At 41.1% G+C, this 16,674-nt stretch overlaps 1 protein-coding gene across 12 annotated transcripts in view; it reads right to left on the bottom strand.

Annotated features, from left to right (window-relative positions):
* Positions 1-16,674, bottom strand: part of tenm2a (teneurin transmembrane protein 2a) — a 2,964,155-nt gene that overhangs the window by 1,143,012 nt on the left and 1,804,469 nt on the right. The window contains exon 1 of one of the 12 annotated variants that reach the window (XM_073067285.1): positions 15,665-15,921. The exons of 10 other annotated variants lie outside the window; for them this stretch is intronic. The gene's annotated coding sequence lies outside the window, so the exon portion shown is untranslated. Of the gene's footprint in view, positions 1-15,664; positions 15,922-16,674 lie in introns of those variants that run through there. One more of the 12 variants, XM_073067286.1, reaches the window with a different exon arrangement.

Consider the following 16,674-nt stretch of genomic DNA (forward strand, 5'->3'; position numbering starts at 1 on the left):
GATCATTCAGCTGACTCCTGACACCTCCAAGACTTCCATCCTCCTACTCTGCTGACACACAGTGATGCTGGCCTTTATTGCCAAAATCTCTGCCGTTAACCATGATGCTGGCCCCTAGATCTCAAACACCTCAAAAATCAATATTCTCTTACCCAGCAGCAATCAGTGCTATTCATTGACTGGAGCTCAGCCTACAGCACCATTACACCCAATAAGTTTACCTCTGAACTCTTCACCTTAGCCCGGGGACACCCCATCTGGAAACTGCTTCTAGACTTTCAACAAGTCTAGACCCAAGTCAGTTAGAACTGGTTGAAACATTTCAGCCAGCCTGACCCTAAGCACTGGTACTCCCCATGATCGTGTGCTCAGTCCGCTAATTTACTCCACATATACGTTTGACCGTGTGGTCAGAGAAAGCACCAACTTGACCATTAGATGTGCTGATGACACCACTGTTATAGGCCAGATAAACAACAATGTCAAGATGGAGTACAAGAATGAGATGATAAAACTTAAGTCATGGCATCAGAATAATAACCAAACCCTTGAAGTCAGTACCAACTAAAGAGCTTGTTGTAATTCAAAGGAAGTGAGGGCCCTCATCAATAGAGTGAGAGGTTTTCTCTTTGGAGTGAAGGAGGATGAGAAGCAACCAGATAGAGGTGTACAAGATTATGAGAAGCATAGACAGAGTAGACAATCAGCACCCTTTTCCTCGGGAAGCATTGACCAATACCAGAGGACATCAGTTTGAAGTGAATGGAGGGAAGTTTAGGGGAGGTCTCAGAGGTTGTTGTTTTTAGTTATTAAACAGAGATTGGGATGTGCCTAGAGCACATTGCTGGTGCTCTATTGCTGATAAAATGGAAGTTTTTAAGACATTCTTAGGCAGACACACAGATGTAGAAAAAAAATGGAGGGCTATGTTTTGTGTTGGGGTGAAGGGTTAGAATGATCATGGAGAAGTTTATGAGTCAGCACAACATTGTGGGCTGAAGGGATCATGTTTCATGTTCTACGAGTTACCGTACAGACAATTTCAACATGTTAGGCATCTACCTGTATATCACCAGCAAACTCACCTGGCCCCTCCATACTACTGCAGATATACGATAAGGTATAAGTATATACTTATAAGGTATAAGTAGAAGCATATAAGTATGTACTTACTGAGGCATCCGAGATTTGGCTTGCCCACAAGGATTCACTTGAACTTCTACAGATGTGGTACAGAAATGATCCTGACAGGCCGACTAGGGGGAATGCCATACTAGATCTAGATTTAGGTAACAACCAGGTCAGGTCACAGCTCTCTCAGTGGGTGAGCATCTGGGGGACAGTGACCACTGCTCCCTGGCCTTTAGCATTATCATGGAAAAGGATTGAATCAGAGGACAGGAAAATTTTTTAATTGGGGAAGGGCAAATTATGAGGCTAGAACTTGCAGGTGTGAATTGGGATGATGTTTTTGCAGGGAAATGTACTATGGACATGTGGTCGATGTTTAAGGATCTCTTGCAGGATGTTAGGGATAAATTTGTCCCAGTGAGGAAGATAAAGAATGGTAGGGTGAAGGAACCATGAGTGACAAATGAGGTGGGAAAATCTAGTCAGGTGGAAGACGGCAGCATACATGAGGTTTAGGAAGCAAGGATCAGATGAGGCTATAGAGAAATACAGGATAGCTAGAAAGGAGCTTAAGAAGGGGCTGAAGAGAGCAAGAAGGGGGCATGAGAAGGCCTTGGCAAGTAGGGTAAAGGAACCCTTCAAGGCATTCTTCAATTATGTGAAGAACAAAAGGATGACAGGAGTGAAGGTAGGACAGATTAGAGATAAAGGTGGGAAGATGCGCCTGGAGGCTGTGGAAGTGAGCAAGGTCCTCAATACAAACATGAGGAAATCTGCAGATGCTGGAAATTCAAGCAACACACACAAAATGCTGGCAGAACGCAACAGGCCAGTCAGCATCTACAGGAAGAAGCACTGTTGACATTTCAGGCCAAGACCCTTTGTCAGGACACAAGGTCTCGGTCCGAAACGTCGACAGTGCTTCTTCCTATAGATGCTGCCTGGTCTGCTGCATTCTACCAGCATTTTGTATGTGTTGCTTGAGGTCCTCAATGAATGCTTCTCTTCGGTATTCACCAATGAGAGGGAACTTGATGACAGCAAAGACAATGAGTGAGTTTGAAGTTTTGGAGCATGTTGATATTAAGAAAGAGGAGGTGTTGGAGTTGTTAAAATATATTAGGACGGATAAATCCCCAGGGCCTGACGGAATATTCCCCAGGTTGCTCCATGAGGTGAGGGAAGAGATTGCTGAGCTTATGCCTAGGATCTTTATGTCCTCGCCCACGGGAATGGTATCGGAGGATTGGAGGGAGGCAAATGTTGTCCCCTTGTTCAAAAAAGGTAGTAGGGATAGTCTGGGTAATTGTAGACCAGTGAGCTAATTTCCGTCTGTGCTGGGAAAACTGTTGGAAAAGATTCTTAGTGATAGGATCTATGGGCATTTAGAGAATCATGGTCTGATCAGGGACAGTCAGCATGGCTTTGTGAAGGGCAGATCGTGTCTAACAAGCCTGACAGAGTTCTTTGAGGAGGTGACCAGGCATATAGATGAGGGTATTGCAATGGATGTCATCTACATGGATTTTAGTATGGTATTTGATAAGGTTCCACATGATAGGCTTATTCAGAAAGTCAGAAGGCATGGGATCCAGGGAAGTTTGGCCAGGTGGATTCAGAATTGGCTTGCCTGCAGAAAGCAGAGGGTCGTGGTGGAGGGAGTACATTCAGATTGGAGGGTTGTGACTAGTGGTGTCCCACAAGGATCGGTTCTGGGACCCCTATTTTTCGTGATTTTTATTAACGACCTGGATGTGGGGGTAGAAGGGTGGGTTGGCAAGTTTGCAGACAACACAAAGGTTGGTGGTGTTGTAGATAGTGTAGAGGATTGTCAAAGATTGCAGAGAGACATTGATAGGATGTAGAAGTGGGCTGAGAAGTGGCAGATGGAGTTCAACCCGGAGACGTGTGAGGTGGTACACTTTCAAAGGACAAACTCCAAGGCAGAGTACAAAGTAAATGGCAGGATACTTGGAAGTGTGGAGAAGCAATGGGATCTGGGGGTACATGTCCACAGATCCCTGAAAGTTGCCTCACAGGTAGATAGGGTAGTTAAGAAAGCTTATGGGGTGTTAACTTTCGTAAGTCGAGGGATAGAGTTTAAGAGTCGCAAGGTAATGATGCAGCTCTATAAAACTCTGGTTAGGCCACACTTGGAGTACTGTGTCCAGTTCTGGTTGCCTCACTATAGGAAGGATGTGGAAGCATTGGAAAGGGTACAGAGGAGATTCACCAGAATGCTGCCTGGTTTAGAGAGTATGCATTATGATCAGAGATCAAGGGGGCTAGGCCTTTACTCTTTGGAGAGAAGGAAGACGAGAGGAGACATGATAGAGGTATACAAGATATTAAGAGGAATAGATAGAGTTGACAGCCAGCACCTCTTCCCCAGGGCACCATTGCTCAATACAAGAGGATATGGCTTTAAGATAAGGGGTGGGAAGTTCAAGGGGGATATTAGAGGATAGTTTTTTTTAAACTCAGAGAGTGGTTGGTACGTGGAATGCACTGCCTGAGTCTGTGGTGGAGGCAGACATTCTAGTGAAATTTAAGAAACTCTAGACAGGTATATGGAGGAATTTAAGGTGGAGGCTTATATGGGAGGCAGTGTTTAAGGGTCAGCACAACATTGTGGACCGAAGGGCCTGTACTGTGCTATACTATTCTATGTCTCTGTCTAACTCAGCCTGGTGTGCAACTGCTCTGCTTTGGACCAACTGAGTCTGCATAGAGTGGCAAGTTCAGTCAATCACAAGTTCATTATTTCGACCCAGTACCATCTTCCCGGTACATTGCTGTAGCAAGGATAATAATACCCTCAAAGATGTCTGCTAGCCTGTCTATTCCCTTTTCTAGCTTCTACCTCCGAAGGACTGGGCCAACAGACTCGAGGACACATCCTCCCCACCACCATCAGGTTTCTGCGACAATAACCTCCTTCACATCCCCATCGCAGTGGTGCTGCTACCTTCCTGAACTCTTAATTCTACCTTTCATTGTCTTGCTAGTGTCACTTCTGGCTTTCTTTTTGCATTACTTCAAATTGCAGTGCTGTATCTGCACCAGTCTTGCACTCACCATTGTAATTCCTGCTGTACTTATTATTACCATGTATACTGATCATGCCTCAAGCTTCACGCTGCGTACTACATTGCTGCACGTGGCAATAAAGTAACTTAAACTGAACACATCAATACGACCAATCCCCCACCACCACCTAAGAGAAGATAACACCAGAAAGAATATCCAAGAATCAATCCCCTCCAACCCACCTCAACTATAGGCTTGTCTGAGTTGCTCACTAACCACCAAAGTCCAGACAGATGAACTGGGAAAGACATTTTCAATCTGCTGAAGATCTGCATGGTGGCAAGGGGTGGCACAGTAGCTAGCACAATGCACCACTGTCTGTAAGGAGTTTGTACGGACAGAGGTTGCCGGACAGCACAGCTTGAAGGGCCTATACTGTATCTCAATAGAATTAACAAAAAATTGATTGGGTGGAAATTTTGATGCATGAAGAATTTCACTGAAGAATGAAGTTGCATACTTCCAGGGGGACTTGTAGTAGAATGTGTTAATTGTAAAATGACCACCAACTTCCAAATTTTGTCCAGCCCTAAAATTTTAATACTCTGACTTCCAATACTGTTTTTCTCAAGTTCCTTTCCTCCCAACCCCCAAAAGTTACCACACAGAATGGTTGCCTGCAGGAATTCCACATGAAAACTATCACTTCCTATCCCATCTTTTAGACTCTCCTTTCAAACTTCATGTGATCAAAATCTTGGTTACATATTCAGTACTACGTTCCTTTTTTGTAAATTCTTGCCTAATTATGCACCTGGGACATTTACCTGCAATAAACAACAACATATAAAACCCAAGTTGTTGTAAATAAAGCAGGATGTGAACCAACATGCTACCACTGTGCTCAACTCTTTTTTCAATACTCCATTTCATTGAGGGCAGCAAATTGCCATTAATTTATTTATATAGATGTGTACAAACCTTCCAAAAGAAAGGAATGTTGATTAAAGGAAGGGAAATCATTCACCACTGCATAATCTATTAATTAATGAAACAGAGGACGGAAAGTCTTGTACATCACTCATGTTAATCGTCCTCAGATGCTTCTAGCTCAAGATGATTTTCATCTTTTGTTACTAAGTCTGCTTGCTCTGTGCTTTAACACACCATTAGACACTCTGCCCCAAGGTCTCTGTTAATGACACATCCAAATATAATGGGTGCCATTTGCTTCCTCCCTTCCAAGCCTGCTTAAGAGTATTTCCTCTCCCTCCAATAACATGAGAACAACTGGGTTATATTCTGTACTCTTTGCCTTTTGTGCTTCCAAAGTATCATTTTCTGAAATAGATACCTAATGGAAAAGAATCTACTCAGAAACTGAAGCAGAAATCATTCATTGCTTCAGACAGATTCTGTTTATAATAATCGATGTTGCGGACTTATTTTCATTTTTCGTAAATGACACAAGATTACTTCACCCTTCCCCCACTTATTTTCCCTACACATGTAGAATATTGTTTTATCTTTCACATCTAACGTATTGATAGTGTTATCTCAGTTGTAGCCTGTTGGCTCTCAGTCAGAGGAATATGGGTTCAAGTGCCACTTCTGTTATTAAATGCACTCAATGTAATACTGAGAAAATACTATGGTGCTGATGCTCTTATACAGATGTGATGAACTGAGACTATACCCACCAATTTAGCTAAACTATTAATCACTCTGATACTAAAATATCCCACAACTTTCTCCAATAAAGAGCAGCTTCATCCCTCAAAACTAACATTATCAAAATGAGAGTACGGAGTTAAGCAGTCAGCAATGTCCTTGCTGGTTGCGTCACAGCCTGGTATGACAATTCCAATGCACAGGAACACAAGCAGCAGCAGATGCTGAGGACACAGCCCTGTCATCACAATCCCATCCCTACCCACCACTGAACCCCATCTACAGGAGGCAGTGCCTCAAGAAGTTGGCATCTATTACCAAAGATCACCATCAGGATCATGCCCTCTTTTGCTGCTACCATCTGGAAGAGATACAGGGGCTTAAAGACTGCCATCAGAAAGTTCAGAAACAGCTGGTCCTCTGCAATCATCAAGATCTTGAACCGACCTGCACAACTCTAACCCTATCTCAGCAACAGGATACTACGGAGCACCACTTGGACAAGTCAAGGACTTGTCTTTGTTATTTCTTTGCCTTGAGTATTTTTTTTGCTGCAGTTTGTTTTGGCATTCTTCCCCCCCCCCCCTTTATTCTCTTTGATTTTGTGTTTAATTGATGTATATATTCTGCATGTTGTCTGGATATATGTCCCCAATGCTGCTGCAACCTAATTCGTCATTGTACCTTGCTATACCTGTGCGCATGACAGTAAACTCAACTTGACTTAATTAACTCAATCCTCAACTGACTGCTTCTGTAGAGCATTCTGTCAGAGGTCAAGCATCCTTCTTCCAGCAATTGCACTATGGGCAGTGGACCCAATTCTCCAGGGCTCTGCATTCAGAAGCAGAATGCATTCAGACCATGGTGGATTATTATGATCATTGAGTTAATCAGCCTCGCAATTGTTGGACGATGACAACAAGTGTGTGGGGAAAATAGAACAGGATGAATGTAAATGGTGTTTGATGGTAAGTTCAGACTTCTCAGCTCAAGGGTCTATTTCTATTCTGTATGACTCTGCCACTATTAAGTATGAATGAGATCTACACCACATTTTAGTCCTCGACAATAGGCAATGAATGCAAGCTTTATCAGACATGGTAACAGGAGTTAGATGTTACTCCAGCTACAATTCATTGAATCCTTTGCCTTTTTCTAATAATAGTGAATTACAATGCGAGATAAAAGGCAGCTTAGCTTCCCTCACAATGTCTGAATGACATACTTCAATTGCAGTGTAAAAACCATCACACTTCAGCAATATTAGCAACAAAACAAACCACCCTCTGCTAATGCGCATCCCTTGCAGTATCTGCATCTTGATCCTGGGGCTCAAGGTCAAAGTAAATATGTTACCAAAGAACATATACATCACGTTTTACTACCCTGAGATTCATTGTCTTGCAGACCTTCACAGTAAAACAAAGACATGCAAGAGAATCAATGAAAAACTACACACAAAGACTGACAAAAAATGTGTGCAAAACACAGCAAACTGCAAATACAAAAAAAAATAATAAATACATGAATAGGTAATAATGAATACACAAGTTGAATAGTCCTTGTAAGGGGGTCCTTAAAAGTGGAATTAGTTCTGTGTTGAGGTGAGGTTATCCACGCTGGTTTAGAAACCTGATGGTTGAAGGGCAAGAGGTGTTCCTGAACCTGGTGGTGTGGGACCCAAGGCTCCTGTACCTCCTTCCCGACAGCAGCAGCGACTTACACTGGCCTCCTAATGAAAAACTAGAGCACACTTTGCATTCACTCCTCCACAATATAATTTAATGGTGTTCCAGAATTGGAGTGAGCATAACATCCAGATAACGAACAGCTGGGGACTGATGCTTAAAGTTCAGATGTTCCCATCGCCCTCAAGATGAGCTCAGTGAGCAATGCATCAAGCTGCTCATCTCCACCTGGGCTGCTCCACCTGCTTATATCAGAAACATACTTAATCACTTTATGGCCTAATATTATCAACCACAATGAAAAAATATGAGGAGGCAAAAAAAAGGAAAACAGCTGGTAACACTGCAAAATTAGGAGAGATTATACGGAAGGTGGGAATTATCTCACAGCATGTCTCAGGCTGTTTTTAAAACTGAGAAACACACAGCTCAATATGAATATTTATATCAAGTAATATCCATTCCTCATTTGAATGTTTTGTCTTTGTTCTATTTTTTTTCCAGGCGCATCTTTGGATATTTGTGCCTAATTTGTAACACCTTTTCTGTAATGCTGAATAGTCAAACAACAGCAAAAAGGGAAGTCTCTGCAGATTCCCTGCTGCTTTCAAGGACAATTTCGTACCTTGCCTCTGAAGAAAATATGATATCTAGCTTCGCTAGCTTCAGCTGAAAGGGAATAACCATGATGATGCAGAGTGAGCCTCATTATGAGAGAAAGATGGGCTTTCCTTATTCTCCTTTTCTCTCCCTGGTCCATGTATTTCTATTGCTGCTGTCAAAGAGATATTCAAGAGTCCTCTTTCAAAGCTAAAACCAATCACCTGCTTTTCTCTCCAAACCTTTGCCAACTGAATAAATTCAACTATCTGTTGGCAACAGGATTTCATAAACTGCCCAAGTTCAAACAAATTTACAAAGCTATCTTAAATGGTACTTGGTTTCTCACTGGGACGAGGCTGTACCAGACAAACAATTTCACCCATTCTAACATTTTTTCATGATCCTTATGAATCACTCAACAGATTAAAATTTTCCCACTGTTGTATATAATTATCAACTGATGAGTACACATAAGTCACTACAGTTCATACAAGTTATTCCCAGTTTATAAACAACTTACTGACATTCCTACATATGAATAAACCCTCATATTATTAAACAAAAAAGTATAAATACGTAACAAATGAAAATCTGCAGATGCTGCAAATCCAAACAATTCACACAAAATGCTGGAGGAAATCGACAGGCTACTCACTCACACGACCAGGTTCAAGAATTGTTATTACCCTCAACCATCAGGCTCTTGAACCAAAAGAGATAAGTTCACTCAACTTCACTAGTCCCATCTCGTGAGTCTGTTGGTGTCATCTACTGTATCTGATTGGGAGACCACTTCACTGAGCACCTACTCTGTCCTCCTGAAGAAGTGTGATCTCCCAGTTGCCATCCATTTCTATTCTACTTCTCATTCCCATTCCGACATGCCATTCCATAGTCTCCTATACTGAGGCCACACTCAGGTTGGAGAAGCAACACCTTATATTCCATCTGGGTAGCCTCCAACCTGAAGGCATGAACATCGTTTTCTCTAACCTACAGTAATTCAACACCCCCACCCACCAATCTTCCTTCCCATCTCTCACCTTATCTCCCCATCAACTCCCTCTGTTGCCCCTTCCACTTCCCCTTCTGCCATGGCCTTCTGGCCTCTATCAGATTCCCCCATCTCCAGCTCTTTACCTCTTTCACCAATTTTTCAGCTCTTCACTTCACCCCTCCCCATTTCCTGGTTTCACCTACCACCTTGTATTTCTTCCACCCTTCCCCATACCTCCTTAGTCTGACTTTTCATTTCCCCCCTCCAGTACTAATGAAGGGTCTCCACTCAAAACATCGACTGTATACTCTTTTCCATAGATGCTGTCTGGCCTGCTGAGCTCCTCCAGCATTTTGTGTGTACAGTCTGAATATGTACATACATTCATTCATACAACCAGCAAAACTAGTTTCCCTTCTCTGTTCACTTTTAGTGATGTGTTCTTTCTCATCCATTTAATGTGTTTTGATGCCATTCATTACAAAAGTGTGCAGATATAGCTAATAATGACTTTTATCATATTTTCTGATTTGTATACAGAAGGATGTCTGTAAAAATTGAACCTGCTTGTTGCCCATGTATAACCCGCAGTTACCAAATAACAACCACCATACTTCTAAACGTGTGTACCATCCAGGACACGCACTCCTCTCAATACCACCATCAGGGAGGTGGTATAGGATCCTGAAGACCCACACTCAGTGTTTTAGGAACAGGTACGTCCCCTCCACCATCAGATTTCCAAATGGTCCATGATGCCATGAACACAACCTCACTATTTTGCTTTGTTTTTACACTATTTTCCTCACTGTAACTCAGTAATTTAAAAAAAACATATTTCACTTTATCACCGCCACAAAACAACACATTTCATAACATATCGTAATGATAATAAACCTTTTCTGATTTTGTTTATTTGTGATAGATCGAGACACACAGGGCAGGAGGCCCTTTGGTCTAACATCCATAACAACCAAACTGCTCTCTATGCTGGATCCCTTTGCCTGCATATGGCTCAGAGTCCTCTAAACCTAGGGTTTCCAACCTTAGGGCCCAGGGACTCCATGCTCAATGGTATTGGTCCATGGCATAACAAAAGTATAGGAACCCCTGGTCTAAACCATGCCTGCCCTAGTTGTTTTTTATTAAATGGTGTAATTATACCTTCTCTGGCAGCTGACTCCACACATTAAAAACTTGCCTGTCTGATGCCTTTCAAATCTTTCCCTTCTCAGTTTAAACCAACACACTCTCCCTTAGTATGCTTTAGGTAACTGACCATATTATCTTCTTCTTACATACTGTAAAATCACCTTTATTTTGTTGATTAACAATGAGTAATGCACATGCTTGACGAGTGATTCCTTCCTCAGACAGAGCAATGGAACCAAAGGAATCAGAAAAGACCGACACTCAATTCTTGAGGTAACAAGCGTGCAGCAACCACCAACTTCTAAATTCGTGAATCAGGGTGGGAGACAAAAAAACAACAAGTCAACCTTGGGGCTTCTGTGTTGATTGCTATTCAGCAAAATCACAGCATGGGACTAGTGAAGTTATCCCCTAGTGATTGTTAGATTGCTCTTAGATACCCTGACATAAATTAATCAATAACTCATTAATGCCTATTTGAACTGATTTGTCACATATATATATTTATATATATATTAATCAGTGTGTCTGTTCTATACAATTTCAAACTTTGCTCAACTAACCCTGCCTCTGATCCATAAAAGCTTTGGATTAGGATGTAGACCTAGAAACATGGAATAGAAACTGACCCTTCAATTCTGATTTGGGCAAGTGATACATTTCTGAAAATACAATCACTGGAAAAGATGAGCAGCATCCATCATTATGGACCCCCTCCAACCATGTTCTCTTTTTCACTGCTACCATCAGGAAGGTGGTACAGAAGCCTCAGGACTCACACCACCAGGTTCAAGAATAGTTATTACCCCTCAACCATCAAGCTCTTGAATCAAATGGGACAACTTCACTAGCCCCATCACTGAAGTATTCCCACAACCTATGGACTCACTTTCAAGGACTCTTCGTCTCATGGTTTTGATACCCAAACTTACCATTATTACTACTACTACTTTCTTTTTATATTTGCATAGTTCGTTGCCTTTTACACACCGGTTGTACACCCAGTTGGTGCTGTCTTTTATTGATTTTATTATGCTTATTCAATTTATTGAGTATGCCTGCAAGAAATTGAATCCCAGGGTTGTAGATGATGACACACATGTTCTTTGATAAGTTACTTTGAGCTATAAAATCAAGGGACCCATCTGCCTATTTGAAAAGTCCCACCTGAAGAAAAGCAGAGTAATGTTGATCACGTAACCATTTGTTTCTTGGCCAACACAATCATAACAGATTAACTCATCATTTTCCATGTACGACTTCTTAGTGGGTTTTACCCACATACACTCCAATTTGTCATGATGTTTGCCCCTATGACAAAACAATCCCATTACAAGAACTATTTTAACATACTCTCAAATATAATATGGAATTCACAAAGACCTTTTCAAACATTACCACTTACCATTCATCTGAACTTCACTTTATGCTTTACACACGTTTAACCATTGTGAAGTGTGGTATTTATCATATCCCAAACAGTGAACTATGAAAATAAATAGTTCAACTCTCAAGGAGTGATGACTCCCCACAATTTGCAAGTCATCTAATCCAACACTTGACCGTAACTGAAGTGGCTTCTATGCTAACAATACAAAAATAAAAACCCTGCTTTTCAAAGCAACTTATTCATGTGCCACACATAAGAATTTATTCACAATAGAATGGAGTGGATTAGTGACAGAAGCACAAAATGTTAAACTTGCTGAATTTAAATGTGGTAGCCTTTATTCTGTATTCTATACTGTGAAAAGCTGACAAACATTGCTTCACTTTGAATTTAATTTTTTTCTTCATATCGCAGTGTCTATTCACTTTCACTTCTCTCTCACCGCATAACTCACTGGACAGACTGAGGGACATCAAGTGACCTTTCAGAGGTTTTCTCATCACTAAGTTACAAGAAAATAGGCATGGACTGAGCAGTTCATTCTCAATTTTATTTTGTTCTCATTGTCAAGTGGCTGGTTTCCATCTAGTATTCCAGTGCAGAGGAATACCTGAAACTCGAAGCACAGGAGCGAGTCTGTTTTGATCCTTCCCTTGGCTTGTGCTGTTGCTCCAAAGCAACAAGCTCATTGAATAGTGGTACAGGCCTAAGGAACCACTCAGCTTACTCCTGATCCTAATTCAGAGTTCTTATGTTCACGTGTGCATATGTTTGTAGAACACCCCGTTACTTCTGCCACATTTCAGAGACCACCTGTAAGCTCAGAAAATTGGTTTACCAGACAGTAACTGGAAGCTCACTGATAAAGGGATTTTCAACCCACAGCAAATCATGTCTTGACATAATGCACTACAACTCATCTGAAATACATTGCTGTGTGTTATGCAACAACTTTGGTCAATACCTGTAACAGCAAACCACTAGTAAACACATGATATAAAATATTACTAAAACAGAAGACTACCTGGTATATGCATCAGACAAGACCATAGTACAATCTTAAAACAGGTGTAGCTAAACCACTGGAGTACATATTCACATGTTATTTTTACATCATTATGTGAGATTATAGTCAATATCTTGATCGGATCTGGTGAAGTGATGGCAATCTTATTTCTGAATGATTTTGCTAATGCTCAAATCTAATTCTAGAAGTCTGAATACATTAACAAGGCTGATATTTTGGAGCAGCACTACACTTTTGGAGACCTATATCTTTCAGATGAGCCTCTAAAGTGCTCTCTTTTTTTTTTGCACTATTTCAAAACTAGGGAGAATGTTCCCTTTGACGAGGGCAATTCTTCCCTTTCAACCAACATCGACTGGTGCAAAGCGTCCAAAATTTGGACCAAAATTTCTTTGCTGCTTCAGCAATTATATGTATACACTCAATGGCAACTTTATTCGATAAAATTGCTCATTAATGAAATATCTAATTAGCCAATCATGTGCTAACTCAATGCATCAAAGCATGAAGACATGGTCAAGAGGTTCAGTTGTTGTTCAGACCATACAGCTGAGGTGGGGAGAGAAAATAAATGTGATCTACGTGACTTTGACAGTGGAATGAATGTTGATGCCAGACAGGTTGGTTTGAGTATCTCAGAAAGTGCTGATCTCCTGGTATTTTCAAACACAGCAGTTTCTAGAGTTTATAGGGAATAGTGCAAAAAGCAAAATAAACCATCCTGTGAGTAGCAGTTCTGTGGGCGAAAATGCCTTATACATGAGAAAGGTCAGAAGAGAATGGCCAGACCGGTTCAAGCTGACAGGAAGGCTACAGCAAATAACTTACCTGTTACAACAGTGGTGTGCAGAAGAGCATTTCTGAATGCACAATGCATTAAAGCTTGTAGTGGATGGTCTACTGCAAAAGACCATGAACATATATTCAATGGCCATTTTATTATGTACAGGAGTTGCCTAATTAAGTGGCAACTGAGTGTATGTTTCAACCAGTGGCTACAATTTCCAGAGTGACATGAGCTTAATACACTTGAAAATTAATTGCAAATCGTTAAGATTTTGCTGGGAAGTAGGAAGGCAGGAACCTATTTCTTCCCGCTTTGGCATCTGGTGGGTCAACTGAAAGTGCTTAAAAAGTAAATTAACAAAATCAAATCTCATTAAACAGGAGGTGTAGCACTGGTTTAGCTTCTGCTTGTTAATTCTTTTGTAAACTCTGTGTCAAGCAAACAGAAATGAGAAAGTCTTGTCACCAAGGCTCAGCATGTCTACATTCATCATCATGACTGATGCAACAGAGAGGGCACAAGCTAATCTGACCCTTAGAGATAATTATCAAACAGAAATTAAAATGCCATTACTCCATTATCCAATCTCGACAAGCAGACCTATTTGACTAGAGTATGAAATAACTTTTTGTCTTTGAAATCTGTGCAAGCCGACTTTAAAATGTTCTTCACTGATCTTACCAAATCCAAACAATTAAACACTTTGGTTATTTTCTCTCATATAATTGAACAACATTCTGCTGAGTATTTGCTAAACTTTGGGTTACTTATTGTATCATAACGTATCCCATATATTATTTACTTGTAGTTGGGATCCAGTTGGCACTTTTCATTAATTGTAACACTCTATCTGACAGAGTCTGTCCAGAATCAATGTTTCTGTACACTCTGATCCTTACAGAATGATCATGGATAGCTCTGCCTTTTCCTGAGCTCTTAATACTGAATTTAAAAAAAATTACAGGTCAAGATTAAGTCGTTGAATACAAATCGCTTTTCCGACTACAGATACACCACCAGGTATCTTGAGCAGGAAGCATCTTCATATCAATATTAATATCGCAAAGTGGATAAAAAGAGGGAAGACACAGACATTGAATAAGAATGCTTACCTTTCTTCAAAGTCTCCACCCTCAACAACACCTCTCTCAGTCCCCAAAGACTCTCAAATAATAAGGATTGACAGAATGGCCAATATCCATAGGAAATGGCCAAAATAATCTTAAAAGGCAATCTTCAGGTGAGTGGCAGCTGTGTTGCTGAATCTAAATGCTGCCCTCACAATCACAGATCGACTACTACAGCCATGCCTTACACTATAAATACCTCACTTCATTTAAAAATCATTGCTTTAACCCTCTGAGGACTGCAGCAGCAAGGCTGCAGCAAAATCAAAGACTGCAACAGGGTTAGAACCCCTCCTCATTTTATTTGAAGTTTACTTTGCAGGACACTCACATGTTGGATTCCTCCTGATGCCTTCAGAGCGGATGGAAGAGAGAATTTTTTTTAAAAAAATCAAATAATTGGATTCTAAAGTGTGACATGAAAATCAAATGAAGAAGGAAGGATGACTTTATTATTCTGAATGTTGGTTCCTAAGGTTAAATCACACAGCCCAGTCTCCTCACAGGACCCAATGATGAGCAATTATCACAATTCAGGTATAGATTGTACTGACCTGGGGAAGTGTTAACATCATATAAATTAAATTAATCCCTGACCTCACTGGTTTGTAAATCACCAGTGAGGAGGAGGAGGAGGAAAGGTAAATCAAGCTTGACAGCATGAGAAATCTGTCTCTATGAATTCCAGAAGACAATAATAATTAATATTACTCATGATACAGATAAAATGACATCGTTTAGAAAACTCCTACGGTGAAAGCAGGCTGTACAATTTATGTCACTGATCTGGCTGTCTTTGCATTCCACCACATGCTCTCCGAATGATAGCAAAGCTGGAGTGCATCATTATAACCGGGAAGCAGTGAAGCTCCTTTATCAGCTTTACCCTTATTCCACACAGCCTTGTTTCACCTTCCCTGCAACATTTGTTCTCTGCCCTGTCTTCTCACCTTAAAGCAGGCATGATGGCCAGAAAGCCCAGAAGCTTGAAAGAAAATAATCAATTGCACACCTCAAATATCTGTTCAAAATTCCAAACAAGTCTTAATATTCCTTACCACTCTACACACCGTTGCTTCCCCTTATTTCAGAGCTTCACATCTGAATCAAAGTTTGTCCACTTTTTTTTCTCTCTCTCTCTGCAGCGAGTCAGTCCTTCGCATATAATATTTTAAGGGGAGGAGAAGCTAACAAAATAATACTAACGGAGAAAACAAGAGAAGCCCCTGAGGTATTATCAGCTTCGGCTGCAGCATGAAATGTTACTCACTAGGTGAGCTCAAACATTACGGACGACCAAGCTGGTGTGTACAACCTTTCTCCGATTCAACCCAAAACAGTACCACAGACTGAATGGAGGACGACATCCAATCCTGTGCTTAGAGCCAGAAGTATCCATGCATAGCAAATTGGGCTGTACCACGGCAGGGTAAGGGAAAGGGGGAGGTCAGTTGTGGTGTTGTGATAATATTCCACAGAAATCAAGCGAAACCGTTACTATATGCTAAAGATTTTATACTGAAAGCCATTAACCCCCGTGTGTTCCGATAGGAGATCAGCACCGAGAGCTGCAGAGTGCCCAGAGAGTTCACCTCCAAGCCCGCTAAAAATCTCATACAAGCAGATCATGCACAAATCCTCATTTCAAAGCACTTGCCAGCATAAACAGTGGAAAGCACATCACAACGGGTAAAGATCACTTCGGATGCGGTTTTTACCAGGTGGAAGCGCAGGTTCAAACTCCTCCCCGCATCTCCTGCGATTCCCCCCTACCCTCCAAAGAAACGGACTGAAAACACAAGGGGAAAAAAAGCACGGATAAATCACCACCTCCAGAAATAAGGCTGGATGCGGCTGATGAAAGTGACGGAGAATCCAGAATTTTAAAAGGAATGGCACAGCAGGAGATGGGCTTAGATCTCAGTGTGTACGTGTTCAATGCAAAACCATGGAGCGGACACTAAAGACTGTAAAGTCTCTACAACAAAATCAGAATTTTTCAAAGGGTACAAGAGTCGCCATAAATCAAAAGCGTGGTGTATGGACATCAGCAGAAATTCGAGAGATC

This window comes from Hemitrygon akajei, chromosome 15, assembly GCF_048418815.1.
Source record: "Hemitrygon akajei chromosome 15, sHemAka1.3, whole genome shotgun sequence".
NCBI classification, from domain to species: Eukaryota; Metazoa; Chordata; class Chondrichthyes; order Myliobatiformes; family Dasyatidae; genus Hemitrygon; species Hemitrygon akajei.